Consider the following 15,701-nt stretch of genomic DNA (forward strand, 5'->3'; position numbering starts at 1 on the left):
CACGATGATCAATTGGCTAGATAGGTATCCACTTCGTATTATTGCTAATACCAACTAATTTTTTTATATTTTTTTCTTAACATCAAACCACTTGTGATTGGAAAAAAAAAAAAAGAAGAAGAAAAAAGATTGTTTACATAAAACTAAAATATAATTTTTTATAAAATTACAAAGATTAACATGAATCTTTTTCTTTCATATGAATTGTGAAGGAGAAGAAGGATTGTGTGGTAATAATTATAATTATAACTAGCAGTCCAAATAAGCAAGAGAGAAAAAGAAGAAAAAAGAGATTACTACTAAACCATACTAGGTGGTGGTACAGTGGTGAAAGCCTGGGACCAAGAGGTTTTGCTCCTCTGTGGTCTTCTAGGTTCAAACCCTAGGTTGCTCATATGATAGCTACTGGAGGTTTACATGGTCGTTAACTTCAGGGCCCGTGGGATTAGTCAGAGGTGTGCGCAAGCTGGCCATGCACCCACGTTAATAAAAAAAAAAAGAAAAAAAAAAAGAAAAAAAAGAAAGAGATACTACTAAAATGCTTTTCAGACGACAATTTCTTATTTTCCAAGAAGCGTTAATTAAGGTAAGGGACTGTTTTTGGGTTTTAAACGTTGGTACTTGGTGGCCAGCCCCTCTTACCGTGACAAAAGTAAGCCCATCGTACACAATTGTCCCACCCAGCAACCTGCAAAATCCCATATTCAAGCTCAACAGCAATTTTCATAGCATTTTGATTTATTTCATGGAATAAAAAAAAGAGATCATTAGATTGATTTTATTCATTAATCGAATAATTAGAATATCAGCAAATCTAAAGAGATTAGCGATGAATTACCTGTTTTCCATGGTACCATGGAGTCCATTCTTCAATAGTTTCAATCCTAGCTTGTTTAATGTATATCTAGTTGCAGTCACAGGAATTCTACCATCGGTAATCTCCAGCTGAAATGAATAGAATTAATACATCCCAATTAGATACGGCTAACTGTGTGTTAATCAATCCAGAAACTTAAGTTTTGAAATTGAAGATTTCAGATTTATATAATTTTGTAATATATTTTTTCAAATAAAAGCTAATAATAGCTTTTAGGTTTGAATTTTACAAAAAACTCCTAATATCTTGTATTTTTTATGAAATAAAATAGAATAATGAGATTTAAATTGTAACTAACACATCTCCCTTTTAAATTTGAAATTTATCGAAACTTTCAAATATCTTATTTTTTTTTTATTAAATATAATTTAACGAAAGCCTTTTGATTTTTTGAACATGGTATTTTTTTCATAAAGAGGTTGCAAGTATATAATATGATTTTACCTGAAGACCCATATGCGAATTCCCCCAGCAATAAGTTTCTTGATTATGGGAAGAATTGATTGTGGTGCATCAGTCCAAAATGTGATATTTTCACTGAAAATTAAAATGAAAAAAGAAAATCATATAGAAGAATATCTATAGATACCGCCATGTTATATATATTGGTTACCTGCAGTGTGCGTGTGAGCGTGAGAGAGAGAGAGAGAGAGATGTAAAGATGGTGTTACCTGCAGTGAGTCCATGGATAGGGAATTTTGGTTACATTAGCATGGAGTGCAGCTTGAACGGCTGGCCTATTCATATAAATCTCAGTGTAGTCTGAGGCACAAGGGTCATAGCCAGCAGGTCTCCGGTGCCAGTCCGCCTGCTCAGAAGAGAAGAAAGATGCAATCCTCATGAACCATGCACGAACCAGAGAAGAAGTAGTGCGATGAATTCAGTAAGGTGCAATGAGAAATTACGAATTTGGATAACAATTGAGGAGCCATATTGCCATTAATAACAGGTCTGTCTCTGGGATCGCTGAGGTTACTGTTGACGCATCTGTGGGCTGTATAAGCTGTACATGTCAATAATTCATAGACATCAAAGTACTGATGGAGGGCATCTTTGCAATCAGGGGATGGATGCTTCTGGTCACTGAATATTGCAATTTTTTGCTTAATATCATGGTACAGACGGTCGGATATTACAGCATGATCCCACGCATAATCTATCATCCCCTTTTGATCTGTTTCATCATCCAATAATGCATTGCCTATCTGCAAAATTCATGCATCGTATATATGTGATCAACGAGTCCTTTGTTTTTGCTAGGCCAAGCGATTGGCACATGAATAAAGGGCCTGTGGCATGGGCTGCAAGGTTAGACCTAGTCATGTGGGCTTGAATTTTTTTTGTTAAGATAATGGAGGCGGATTACAATTCGAAAAAAAAATAAATGATGTGTCCGTCTAAAATTTTTAATTTTGATCATTTTTGGGTAATTGAAAAATCAAAGTGGTCTGTTTTTTATTCTAAATAACTCATTTTCTATCAAAAATACATAGAAAATATTCTAGTAACCTTGTTAAATCTACTCTTAACCATCAAAAGCGCATAAAACTGCTTCAAAATCCAAAATAAACTTGAAATCAAAATTTCCTCCCAAGCTTAAATATGTTTTTTAGGCAATTTCAAGATAAAAATAAAAATAAAAAAACCTAACTCAAACTCCTCTCATTATATGAAACCACTTGGAGCAAAAATCTACTATTTTGGTGAACGAAATCGTAGAAACGACATCTTTCTCTCTAGATTGAAATTCATCAATTCTCTCTCTCTTCTCTAACCCAATAAAGACTAAAAAATTATGAAAATAAAGTTTAGCACTAAGATTATTTTTTCTAGAATTAGAGGGATCGATCACCTGATAGATAAAAAAGATGAGGACTCAAATATACTTTTCAAATAAAATTGAAAGGTACTATCTATTTTACCCATGTTTTTAACTTCAATTCTTTATTTTTCAATTCTATCATTTTTTTAAAAAAAATATAATTGAGTGCTAATTCAATTATCTTTAATCTACAGTAAAAACACCACAGCATTTAGGTTATCTTATAATATAATTATAATATAACATATGCACAAAGTGAACCTGGTCTATTGGTTCAAACCATCACAGAATAGTGGTTAGTCATAGAAGTGGGGTCCAGGGTACCAACCGATGGTTAGTTTTAGAAGTGGGGTCCTTGGTCTAATGAAGAAAGTCTAATTAAAAATTTCTCATTTCCGAAGAAATGCAATGATTAGTAAGAAATGGAATGGATTGTTGAAAACTCACAATAAAGCCCTTTAAGTTCATGTGCTCTTTCTTGGAAGCTTTCTCTGTTGCCGTCATAGATGACCTCCGCAAGCTGTGGAACATAGTGCCCTGAGAAAAAGAAAATATACGAATCTTGAGTCGATCACCATCGCATGAGGAATTAGACAGTGAGCAGTGAATCAGCACCTGCATAGCTTCTCTCCAGAAATGTAGAACTCATGGGACTTGAACTGTGGGAATTCTTTGGAACCATCTCACAAGAAATATGTATGAATCTTGAGCTAATCATCAATATTACAATAAACTGGTCAATTAACATCAGAAAATCTTGATGGATTTTACCTTAAGAAGAAAAACACAGAAATGCATTACCTGTAACTTTTGTCACCAAGCTCTCTAAGATCACTGGTGGTATTGGAGTAGGAAAATCCAACCCCAACAGGAGATTCCAGAAACAAAAGATTGGCCACTGGGGTGGAAGAAATTACAAGGCAATATTGTGATTGATGTTACGGCCCAATCACCATGAATGATTGAGTACAAAAACACGTAATTAAGTGCCAAATAGCAGTAAAGTAACTGTCTGGGGAGCTGAAATGCCACCACCTACCATTATTCCATGTGTGAGGATTGAACTGTAGCTCTTGTCCACCTCTCTTAGGAAAGAAAGGACCTAACTCCTCCGCCTCTCCATAGCCAATGGACGAACACCCTGGCCCTGATTTATAACATACGCATGTGCTCATTAACTACACCATTTGTTTTCATACTGTTATTTTCTACAAGAAATCTGTTTCGTCATCCTTGGAGCCAAGAAAATGTAATGCTTAATTAAAAATGTCCACAGAACAGGACTTCTCCTCCATGCTTTCTTCCAAAGCGATAGCGCCTCTCTCTCTCTCTCTCTCTCTCTCTCTCTACTCTCAGACACAGACACAGACACAGACACAGACACAATAAATTCTATGTTTTTTTGAACCACACATTTGTAAAGCACATACTTTTGTTAAAAATCTTAGAATACTCATTTGGTGACATGCAAATACTGCGAAACAAGGATTAACCAGGGCAGTATATAAAACTAGATTGGTCCCTCTCGAGGATGGACCGACCCTACGGGGGAAGGACAGCAGACTTAAATTATCAAGATGCTGCTGGGCTGGCGTAGGCCCCCCCCCTACAGCATACAACCATTGCAGTAAATGCAAGCAAGTTGGAACTCTTACATCACTGTTGATAGTACAGGATTATAAATAAGGTTTAGTTTTGGTGCTCTTGCATCCCTCATGGACTAAGCGATTCTGAATGGTTGATAATTTGGAATGAAAGATTTTTAGGCCATCGAACAACCCGTAAATCAACAATTCAACTTTTTTTTTTTTTTTTTTTTAATTTATTAAAACAAACTATGCATTGTTTTGTTTTGTTTTTTTTTTTCAATTTTTATAGGATACTAATTAAGTCGAATTAACCAGGTTATTAAAAATTTTATCGATTTAACTAAGAACCAAAACATATAATGCTTAAAGGTGCTGAATTTCTCAAATTAACTTGGAATAATTCCAACGTAGGTGGAACTTGGAATAATTCCAACTTAGGTGGAACCATCACTCAAAATTGAGAATAATTAATTTTTGAAAATTTTGTGTAAAACAATAATTGTGCCAATGGACTTTTGGAGGTGTCAATAGCTAGCATCATATTTGTTTATTAAAGTAAATTATAGTTGAGTCCTTACATCTTCAATAAACCAACATGTTAGTCCTTCTATTCTTTAAAAACAATAAGTTACTATCAATTGAGAAGATTTGACCGTCAATCCGTTATACCTAAAGTAAAGACTTTAATAATGTAAAACAAAAGGAAAAGAACTAAGTTATAGTAAGTGGAAATGACAACATGGAGGTGAAATATGGGTTTTTTTTTTTTTTTTTTTTTTAAATAGAGGGACTGAGCTAATAATTTCCTAAGAGTATAGGGAAGACGTTATAGCTTGTTATGATGAATTTGAAGGTTCTCACATGGAATCTAAATGGTTGTGCTGTGTTTGCTAATTAATTAATGATGATCATGTTTCATGATGTGACAGATAGGTTAAAAACATGATGATTTTGTTCATGGTCTTGGTCATTTAATTATCATTCGGTAGTTGAATCGTATCATCAATATTTTTCATGGAATCTATTATTATACTCTTTGACAGCTTAATTCCACCAAAAATTTCTTTAAGTGACTAATTTTCTGGTACGCGTCCTTATTTTATGTACTAACACTTTGAGTAAACTGGTTATTACCCGTGTTTTCATTGACCAGTTTTCGTGTATTGCCACGATTCATTTCCATAATCATAAGTAGATTGCCAGAGATAGCGAGTAATTCAGAACATGCCTTTTCAGACTGTGATTATATATGGAAGGAGCTAGCTGATCAAACAGTTCTATGTATGGATGATATTAGCTCGGGTTTTGTGAACTATATTGTCAAAACAATCATTTCAATTTAATAATTTTAAGTTGTTAGGTGAAGTTACAATATATAATTTATATTATTCTCTAACATACCCTCTCCAGTGAAAGTTCTTTGAACTTAAAACTTGTACAAGTCCATATTATCTTGTGTATAATTTTTATTAAATAAATGAAGATAGTAAAATTCAAACTAATGACCGCTTGGTCAATAAGGCTCTGATACCATATAAAAAAATCATCTCAACTTAAAAATTTAAATTATTAAATGTAATCTTAAGCTATAATTTATATTATTCTCTAACATATCTATTCATGACAGGGGCAAAGGACATGAGATTCAGTGGTGGAAAGCTATGGAACGTGGCAAGAGAAACTGCAGATGAAACATGCATTTGAACCATGGAAACGTAAATAAGGTGAGCATCGTGAATTACTTACCTCCATTGAGCCACAGAAGCAAAGGCTTCTCTTCAGGATTCTCAATGGCTTCAAAGAACCAATAAAACAAAGCTCTCCCATGGCTTTCATTGACTGTTACATAGCCTGCATACTGCTTGAACGTTACCTCAGGCTGGCCAGGAAGTCTAACGACTCTGTCTGCTTCTTGTCGGGATATCACATCTTGAGTAAGCTCAAAGTCAGCCTTACTCACTCTAGCTGAGCTAAGTATGAAGAAAAGAAGAAGAGAAAGATGCAAAGAGAATGAGTATAAAGCCATTGTTACAGACTGCATATACTCTTCTTCTTCTTCTTCTTTTTTGTCTCTCTTTATATGTGGATTTCTGCGTGGCTTGAGAATTCAAGGAAAGACAGATAAGAATGGTCTGTTGTGTTGTTTTTCAACTAGTGTCGTGTATAGGGTATGATAAAAAGATTCTTCGCCTTGTTTGAATTGTTTCTGATGATCCTCTTTCCACTCCCTAATCTTGGAAGGATATAGAGAACAAAAAACCGAAGGTGGTCGCAGTAGAATGGGCCCAAGGATTGTCAATGGTGGGTTCAATGACTATGTACATTCATGTGTGGAAGTCATCAATACTGAAATCATGACCACACACAACATATAAATAATTTATATTATTATTATTCATGAAAAAGAAATCATTACATTCTCCCATTAATTAAAAAAAACTAAAACACGCCGGGAAAACATTATAGCTTTATAAAGAGAAGAAGATGTATATTTTTTATATGGTTAAAAAAATATATTTTTTTGAGAAAAATTATGTTATTAAATTTTTTGTAAAGTGAAAAAAATTAAATGATATGATAAAATCAATGTTTATATTGTTCACCCATATACATTGCACTGTAAATAACATTAGTAATTCACAATGTTTTATTTTGTTTTTTTAATTTTTTTCAATTAATTTCATCTTTTAATATTGAGATGGTTGAGAATTTAACTTCATAATTTGTTTCCTTTTATTTTATCTTTCTATAAGGTTAACATGGTTTGTAGGTTTTGCCAGGGTAACCTGGGTTGCCTTGGTTTACGAGTTTGGTGAAGTGTTTTTTTTTTAATTGAACGTGACCTTTTATAATCTATATATTTTTTTTCTTATATATTTTTTTAAAAATAGTTTCAGATAAAAGTCATGTTATCAAATTTTATAAAGTTCATGGACCTATTAACAGGTTTAGCTAGTTGACTTGGTTTGCGAGTCTGGCAAGTTTAACTTTTTTTAATAGTTTTTTTTTAAAAAAAATTTCATCTAGATACTATGTTAATTGAGAATTTGATTTCATAATTGGTTTCGCTTCGCCTTTTATGAGGTTATAACAATCTAAGAAAAATCTTCGTAATGAGTTGGTGTTTGATTTCACAATCGTTTATTTTTTATATATTATCATATAGTTAAATAAAACATAATTTTGAAAAATAAATAAATTCTAATCCCAACAGAGTCCATAACCTAGTTCACATGTTTGACATACTAGCCTAATTTACTTGATTCACAGGTTTTGATGAGTTTACTCATCGATAGCATATGTTTTTTTTTTTTTAAAATTGTTTTAATTTAAATTTTTTTTATTTATTCTTTAATATTGGATTGGTTGAGAAATATACTGCATTATTGATTTTTGTTTACTTTCTATAGGGGTAATTGCCTCAAATAATTAATGTCTATTTTTAGGTTGATATTCAATTTTATTAGCATCTATTTTTATCATATAATTAAATAAAAATATTTATAAAAAATTTATTAAACCCAATAGAGTCCATGACTTGGGTCATAAGGGGGGCTGTTGTTGATTCCAATATGTTATTATATCAATATATATATATTTTGAAGTTTTTTTTTAAAAAGTTAAATCATGTTTTTATTAATTATTAAGGTTACATTTGGACTTATAAAATTGATTGATTTAAGTCGAACTAGTTTCTATACGAAAATTGAAAACTTGAGTTAGACAAAGAATTAAGTTGGGGGTTTCAAAATTAATTCACTTGATCATGTTTAATAAGATTGTTAGAAAATTCTCCATGTTTTTATTGTTTTTTCATATTTAAAAAAATTAAATTGATCCAATTTTCGGCAGAACGCACACCAATATGCTAGTCAACGTTATATTTTGTGGGAACACCCTTAAATATTAATCCTATTGAAAATCTTTCTCAAAATCATTTTCTGAAGAATCTCAACTATCAAATCTGCGTGTGATTTGTAAATGAGACCAACTCATTTACAGTGCATAAGATTTTCTTTTTTGAAATTACTAGAGAAAAATATTTTTCAAAGATTAGCATTAATCGTTTTCTTCTGTAGATATTTTGTTGCTTGCGCTGAAAATAAAGCGAAATCTTGGACTTCTCATAGCTTTGGATTGAAACTTCTACACCACTGAAAATCCAACCTTTTGGATTAACTTGCCATATTGCTTCACACTCGATTCATATGTTGACCATATTCATAATCACGATAGTAAGCTCCAAGATATTTAGAATTGGTTCAAAGTTTGACCATCCAAATATAAATATTATATATTTTTTATATATTTCACTTGGTTTTAGATTATTTTAATGCATTGATTTTAAAAATAATTTTTTTTAAATAAAAAAAATATTATTTTGATATATTTTTAAATAAAAACACTTTAAAAAGCAATCGTAACTACATTCTCAAATAAGTCTCGATCAATATGTTCACCATATTCATAATTGGTAACCTCCAAGATATTTAAAATTGGTTCAAAGTTTGACCATCAAAAACACAAATATTTTATATATATATATATATATATATATATATATATATTATGGCATAGTATTTATCTAATGCTTCAAGATTTAGTTTCCCATACAAGAAAAGAAAAGGAGAATTGTTATAGAACCAATTGAAGAAATTAAAAACATATTGAGGATTTAACGAAATGAACTAAGATAATAAAAGAAATAATTATTAGGTCGACATGGGATTCATAGTAAATCTCATGTTTTTTTTAAAACCTAATTTTATATAAATCTTTTTTATAAGCACTTGCTCAGACATTGAAAAAAATTACTGCATCATACCACAATTAATTCATAGCAGGGGGGGATCACATGATTTATATGAGCCCACCCTAATATATACGTTCATGAGACTCATCTAATATTTTCTCTAAGAAGTCCCCTCTGCCTTTGGGAAAAGGTACGAAGGCTAGGATATAAGTTTAGGACACAAAATAATAATTTAGAAGGTTCTGGATATATATTTGACCTGGTTTATTCGTTAAATAACATTTAGTCCACCAGATAATGCAGCCTTTTTTATGGAATATTCTTTTACTGAATGTTCTAAATCTTGATGATTTTATTAACATGGTGGAGCATTTTTTTTTTACGCTGTGGAAATATTTTTTGACAGGATCCACGAGTAAATTATAATTTTTTAAAAATTAAATTATAAAAACAGCTTGTTAACTCGAGATATTCAATTAATTACACACTTATATATACATTAAAAAATATATAAATAATAAAATTCAAGCAAGAGATATTTTTCTTTTCTATTGGATATCTTATCTCTTGACTTTTGTCTTTTTGAGCACAAGCTAAACTATCTTGCTCACACATTGGATCATGAGGTTAAGAAAGCAACAGGTGGCAGTTTCCTGTTGGCTAGGAAGTGCCTGACCAGTTGAAAAAAAAGGTTTCGGAGCTATGCTGCCTGGAATTGGTGGCCTGCTCCTTTCACTGTAATAAATCTCAATCCTTCATATATCATTGTCCAGCTCACCAACCTATTTCCCATGACTTAAAAACAAAAATCATAATCTCTTATTCAGACCCCAACCTTTGATACTTCAATGTCTGTTTTTTTTTTTTTACATTCATTTATGGAAAATATGTCTTGAATTTATTGCCACCTCTAACAAAAGATATATATTAATCTAGTTCAAAAGTTATAATAATACAAAAAAATTTTTTTGTTTGTATAGTCTTATTGGTTGGTATAACGTCATCTCATGTGGGTCTGGTATTGGCTAGACTTAACAATTATTTGGATTTTACAAATATGAGACCCAATAACTTTTGGGTTTAGAATTGACCAGATCTAATAGTATTTGAGTCCATCTAATATCAAATCTAGTGCGTTTCCACAATAACATATTTAGTGATAATGCATTCTCAGCTCAACACGCTTGGAAACAAAAAAAATTATAATTATTATATTTTTCTTCATCCTGTATTTTTTAAATATGTATAAAAATATATTGATAGAATATGTACTCATCAATGATAAACTCAGCAAATATTGGTACATATGAGTTTGTGCCAAACATGTGAATCCAAAATTGAGGTCTGAGCTTTTTATTCTTGATTTAGATGTATCAAATATGTCTGATGACATATTATGATAATGCAAAATGACAGACAGAAAGGTACAGAGGAAATGCTAAAGAAAGACATTTCTTTTAGAGCAATTTGGCGTGTATGATGTTTGCTGCATGAAAACCAAGTTTTCGGGTAAATTAGAAAGATTGGTCAACACATAAACACAATTACTAGCACAATATTAGGTAATGGTAAGATCAATTCCTTCGAGGAATGTTCTGCAGCTCGATAACTTCATGACATATTGGATAATGGGCTGATTAAAAAGCAACAGATGGGAGTTTCTTGTTGGCTAGGAAGTGTCTGACGAGTTGAAGAGCACGCTTTGGAGCATATGAAGGAACTTGGTGACCTGCTCCTCTCACTGTTATGAATGTCAACCCATCATAGGTAATTTGTCCAGCCTCCAACCTAGATCATATAAGAAATTAGTTTCATTGCCAGCGATTGTTCAGTGAAGAGCAATTTACATTTACGAAAAAAGCTCTTACTCTTTTAGATTTCAGATTGATACGATGTTTTATATTTTTAAGTAAAAAATATTTTAAAAAATAACTACAACACCAAACATTATTATAGCATTTGACTTGGTCCGACGTGTTGCTAAATCTTTTTGACAGTTCTAACATCACAGTTATTATTATAACTGATCATAAATCCCTGTGTGGAAAATGTATTACCTCTCTGTGGTTATACCATGGAGTCCAATCTTCAGTAATGTTTAGTCCAAGCTTATTTAAGGTATACCTGGTTGAGGTCACTGGAACTCTACCATCTGTGTCTCCACTAATTATATAGTAGAGCATAAATTTAGAAGATTAATAGACGATTCCATACAGAAATCCCAAATATTACTAATGTTTAAGCATCATTTTTGTTTTGTTTGAGGATTAATTACCTGAAGACCCATACGCGAATGCCCCCGTTGATGAGCTTCTTAATTACTGGTAAGATTGAAGTGGCCGAGGCTTGCCAGGCTCTGTTCACATCATTACTAGACACAAAATAGACCAGACAGAATCATCAGAATTCAAAAATGTCAATGCTGCCCTCTTTTGCAGTAGGTGGTCTCCTTTGCTCGAGTTTGCTGAAAACTGCACACCGCTCATTCATGATGAAAATATTTATATAGTATAATTGTGTGGGACAAAAGAGAAGAAATGCCTTTATTCCAAGTGTAATTATTGAATACTATTGATGGGCCTTCCTTCACCGAAAATGGGCCGAGCTCTTGAGCCTCACCAAATCCAACAGATGAGCATCCAGGACCTGCAAGAGGAGCACTTTAATGATACTAGATAGCATTGATTGATATGGAAAAGGTTGAATTGGCTAATGTACTAAATAGCTTCAAAATCATAAACTTTGGCTAATGTACAGGGAGACACCTAAGGGAAGATTCTAATAATGATATGTAGGCAGTTTGGCTAATGTATAGTCTAAAAAAGGATCCCTTAGGGTAAATATATGCAAAATAATTTATTGATTTATCATACAACTTAACCCCTTTTCCTATAAGTACTTATCAACCAAATTTTAAAAAACAAGCTACACACTGAACACTTTGTCATACCAGGCTATATGATAATTTATCTTAGAAACTTATAATGACCGAACTTCTAGTGATGTAGCTTCTGCTTGCTTCTTGTAAGAGTTTATTAACTTTATTGACAATAAAATGATGAGTATTTTTCAATGTTGATTGTCTTATCACCCCTCTCATGATATTTTATGCACATCAGGTTTGCTCAATGATATTATAAAGAGACCCTTAAAGGAAGGTTCTAGTCATGATTTATGGATAGGTTGCTAATGTAAACAAATCTTAAAAAGTTGACCATAACTACTAATAATAATCATATAGACTTTCAATTAGAGTCTAAGGTTTCATGAATGTTAGTATGGGGTGGAATCCATTGGAACACCATTAATTCTTCATTTCTAACCTAAAGCAATGAAAATGAAGATGGCATGCGGTAGATACACGAGCATAACTCCATATCCAATCAACACATATAATAAATAGACTAAATAAAATAAAATGCAGGAAATAATAACACATTAATAAATGATTATCAAATCAAACAAATTGTGTAAAATAAAGAACCACAAAACAAGCATTACAACAAAACACGTCATTTTCTCACACAAACAAACATAGCCTAATACTAACTAAGTTTTCCTACCATTCTATCACAGGGGACATCTTAGAGAGCCAAATATATATATATATATATATATATATATATATATATATATATATATATATATATAAAGGATTAAATTAGAAAAAGAAATCACCAACTGGTTTTATGGTAACTAAAAAACCCTAAATGATCTTTTAAATATTCTAGGTTAGGGGCTTATTATGTAATAAAAAAAATATAATAATCATCTTATATATTCTACTTAAGATAAAGTTGCATTGTTGTTTATAAAAAAATAAGAAGTGTTTGTTGTGCTCCAAATTTGTTTAAAATGACACTTTATTATAAAAATCTAAACTTAGATATTAGTTTTGGATTTAGGCTTGAGAACAATATGATTTTCTTCTTAAAAATTAGTTGAGCGTTAGTTATTGATGGGTATTGAACCCACAAGGATTAAATAGATTGAAATGAATTTAAAGGCCTTTTGATGGGCATATGTGGGATCACGTTGATCTAGCCTAAGTTCATTCATAACATGAATACATATCAATATATATTCACTAATTTAAATATTTGATAGAACAGGTTATTTATCATGGATGATCTCTAAAAATAAATAATAGCTTATTCACTGTAGGAAACATAATTATATATGCATAAAAGTTTCAAATTAAGATTGCAACATCGATGAAAATATTTCAAACAAAAAGTCAATTCAAATAAAAAATGTAAATGTGTACTTATGGATTCAAATATCTAATAGTCATCCAAAGATTGGAGCCAATAAGAAATCATCTATAATGGGTTTAGTTCTCAACAACGGATGAAGCTAAATGGAAACCATCTCTCACCATTAAATAAATAAGTGAATAAACCTCGTTCTCTTCTTTTACAATGGACCAATTATATAGTGTGAGAGTTGAAAGCAAATATATTTCACTTTAAAGCAATATCAGATAGAAGCACAAGTGCTATCTAAACCATTTTCTTTTTAGTATTTGTTTTCCTTAATACAAAAGATGATGACAATCTCACATGGCACACACTAGATGAATTCTAGGGTGGAGCCATGAAGGAGATCGAGAGAGAAGGCTCCGAGGAAAATGGGGAGATGGGCGTGTGGCTATCCGAATGAATTTTAGGATTTTGGTCTTTTAAAGATAATTTTATATTTCTATCTCTATTAAGTTGACAATATCTTCTAAAACCAAAATCGATTCAAATCGAATAAGGTTTTGATTTTCTAATTGTTTTTTTAGTTTTTTTTTTTTTGCTTAACCTTAGTTTAGGCAAAACTTAGACTCCTAGTAGAAAAACAATTTAAGCCACAGGGAAGGCGAGCGCCTATTAGAAAAAGTTCTAAAGTTGACTAAGTCTTTTTCGAAGATAATATTTTTTTTCTTGATCTTTTTTTTTTATTCAATTTTTTTTATATGATTGTCTATGCCCATTAAATTCTTCTTTATCCTCATTGGTGAATTGTGGAAATTATTTTTTTGACAAGGTCCACAACTTAATTTCCATATTGCATCAACAAGTGATAACCGTTTCCAATGAATGAAAATATCATGTTTTTCTTTTTGAATTTTGATTTAAGATGACTTCAGGAAGGTATAAAGTTTCAATAATATAATTTAGCTTTAGAAAGCTGAGTCTGGATAGAGTTATTAGACCTAATCATTTTATTTGGAAAAGAAACATGAAACATTGGATAAATATGAGACCTCACTAGTACATAAATTAAGATTATAAGCTTATGTTCCAATATTTTAGAACTATGAATGGGCCATAATACTTTGTAGACAACTTGATATTTCTCCTCATGCATACAAATAATTCCATATAAGGTTGCAACTTAAAGATATACCATTTACCCAATAGAGAATTATTTTACCCTATGTTTAGAATCATTTATTTGCTTCATTATACATTGAGCTTCTTTGATTCTCTCTTCAAGCACCTTGATAACTACATCTCTCTCTAGCAACTTTTTATCTACTAGTGGAAGTCCGGATGTTATAAAAACATAACTTAAGAGAATGGGAAGAGGTTAATTAGTCTTAAATTATTATTAGTCTTAATTTATTAAAAAAACTTAACATACCACAAACGAAATCACACCTGCAACAAAGGGAGGGTAAAAAAAGAGCACACAGAAGAAGATACACAAGCATGGATATAATAATTATATCCCAGCTAATGTTTTATTTCTCAGTCTTATTCCAGCCTTCACGTACCACCATCTTCATTTATAGCTACCTCCTTCAATTCCACTAGATCATGGTGTTGTTTTTACTGATACGAATATTCAACCGCATATTCCCGGCAAACTATCGAAGCAAAACGCGCTGCAACAAGTTAGGTCGCCGATTGAGCATGGAGATGTACCTGAAGGGAGGCAGTCGTCTGCAGATTTAGGCATCATCACATTTGAGAGTGGAATGTTCTTGGTATTACTAGTAGCGATCCCATCAACGCCATCAGAGGTGAGTGGGATTTCCCTCATAGAGAAAGCGCAAGGAGAAATAGTCGCAAGGAAGAGGAAGGACACTATCAGAACCAAACTCACTTTCTTGCTATCCATCTCTTCCCCACACTCGCACAGAACCGCTAAGCTTTTAATTCACTCACTTGCAGAGTAAGTTTTTGCTCTTGAATGCATGATAGAGACTATATTAAATAGCGGTGTGATGATTTTTGTGCTCTTCAAATTGATAAGGGCACCCACCTCAATAATGCAATTCTGCAGCCGACGTTCAAGTGGCGTCCACCACTGGTCACTATCACTTCTGGACCACAGTAATATCATCACGTTTTATCCTTGTTGAAATTTTTGAAATTTCACAAGGATCGTGCCTTTCTGCTTTCACAAGCAGAGCCTGAATTGTTTTTCCCCCAGTAATACAGAAATATGGAACCTGTCAACTGAGACTAAAAGCTCATGGAAAAATATTAATAAAAAATAGTTGCAAAAGAAACAAAAATAACAAAAAAAAGAAAGAAGAGAGGATACAATCTGATAGAGAAAAACGCAAAAATGATGAAATTTTTTTTTTAAAAAATGATTCTAAAAAAAATAAATAACAATTAAAAAAAATTAAAAACTAAATTTGAAAGATTATAAAATCAAAAG

At 31.8% G+C, this 15,701-nt stretch overlaps 1 long non-coding RNA gene and 1 pseudogene across 1 annotated transcript; both read right to left on the bottom strand.

The window, feature by feature from the left end:
• The window catches only part of LOC118036224 (serine carboxypeptidase-like 34), a 16,128-nt pseudogene extending 9,561 nt beyond the window's left edge, over positions 1 to 6,567 (bottom strand).
• A 3,878-nt stretch (positions 6,568 to 10,445) lies between these two features.
• On the bottom strand, positions 10,446 to 11,431 carry LOC118036222 (uncharacterized). Its single transcript, XR_012169840.1, has 3 exons — positions 11,317 to 11,431; positions 11,099 to 11,204; positions 10,446 to 10,829 (listed from the first exon to the last, which is right to left on the bottom strand). It is a non-coding gene; the product is annotated as an uncharacterized lncRNA (long non-coding RNA).
• Positions 11,432 to 15,701: the final 4,270 nt, after the last annotated feature.

This window comes from Populus alba, chromosome 5 (genome assembly GCF_005239225.2).
Source record: "Populus alba chromosome 5, ASM523922v2, whole genome shotgun sequence".
In the NCBI taxonomy this organism is placed as follows: Eukaryota; Viridiplantae; Streptophyta; class Magnoliopsida; order Malpighiales; family Salicaceae; genus Populus; species Populus alba.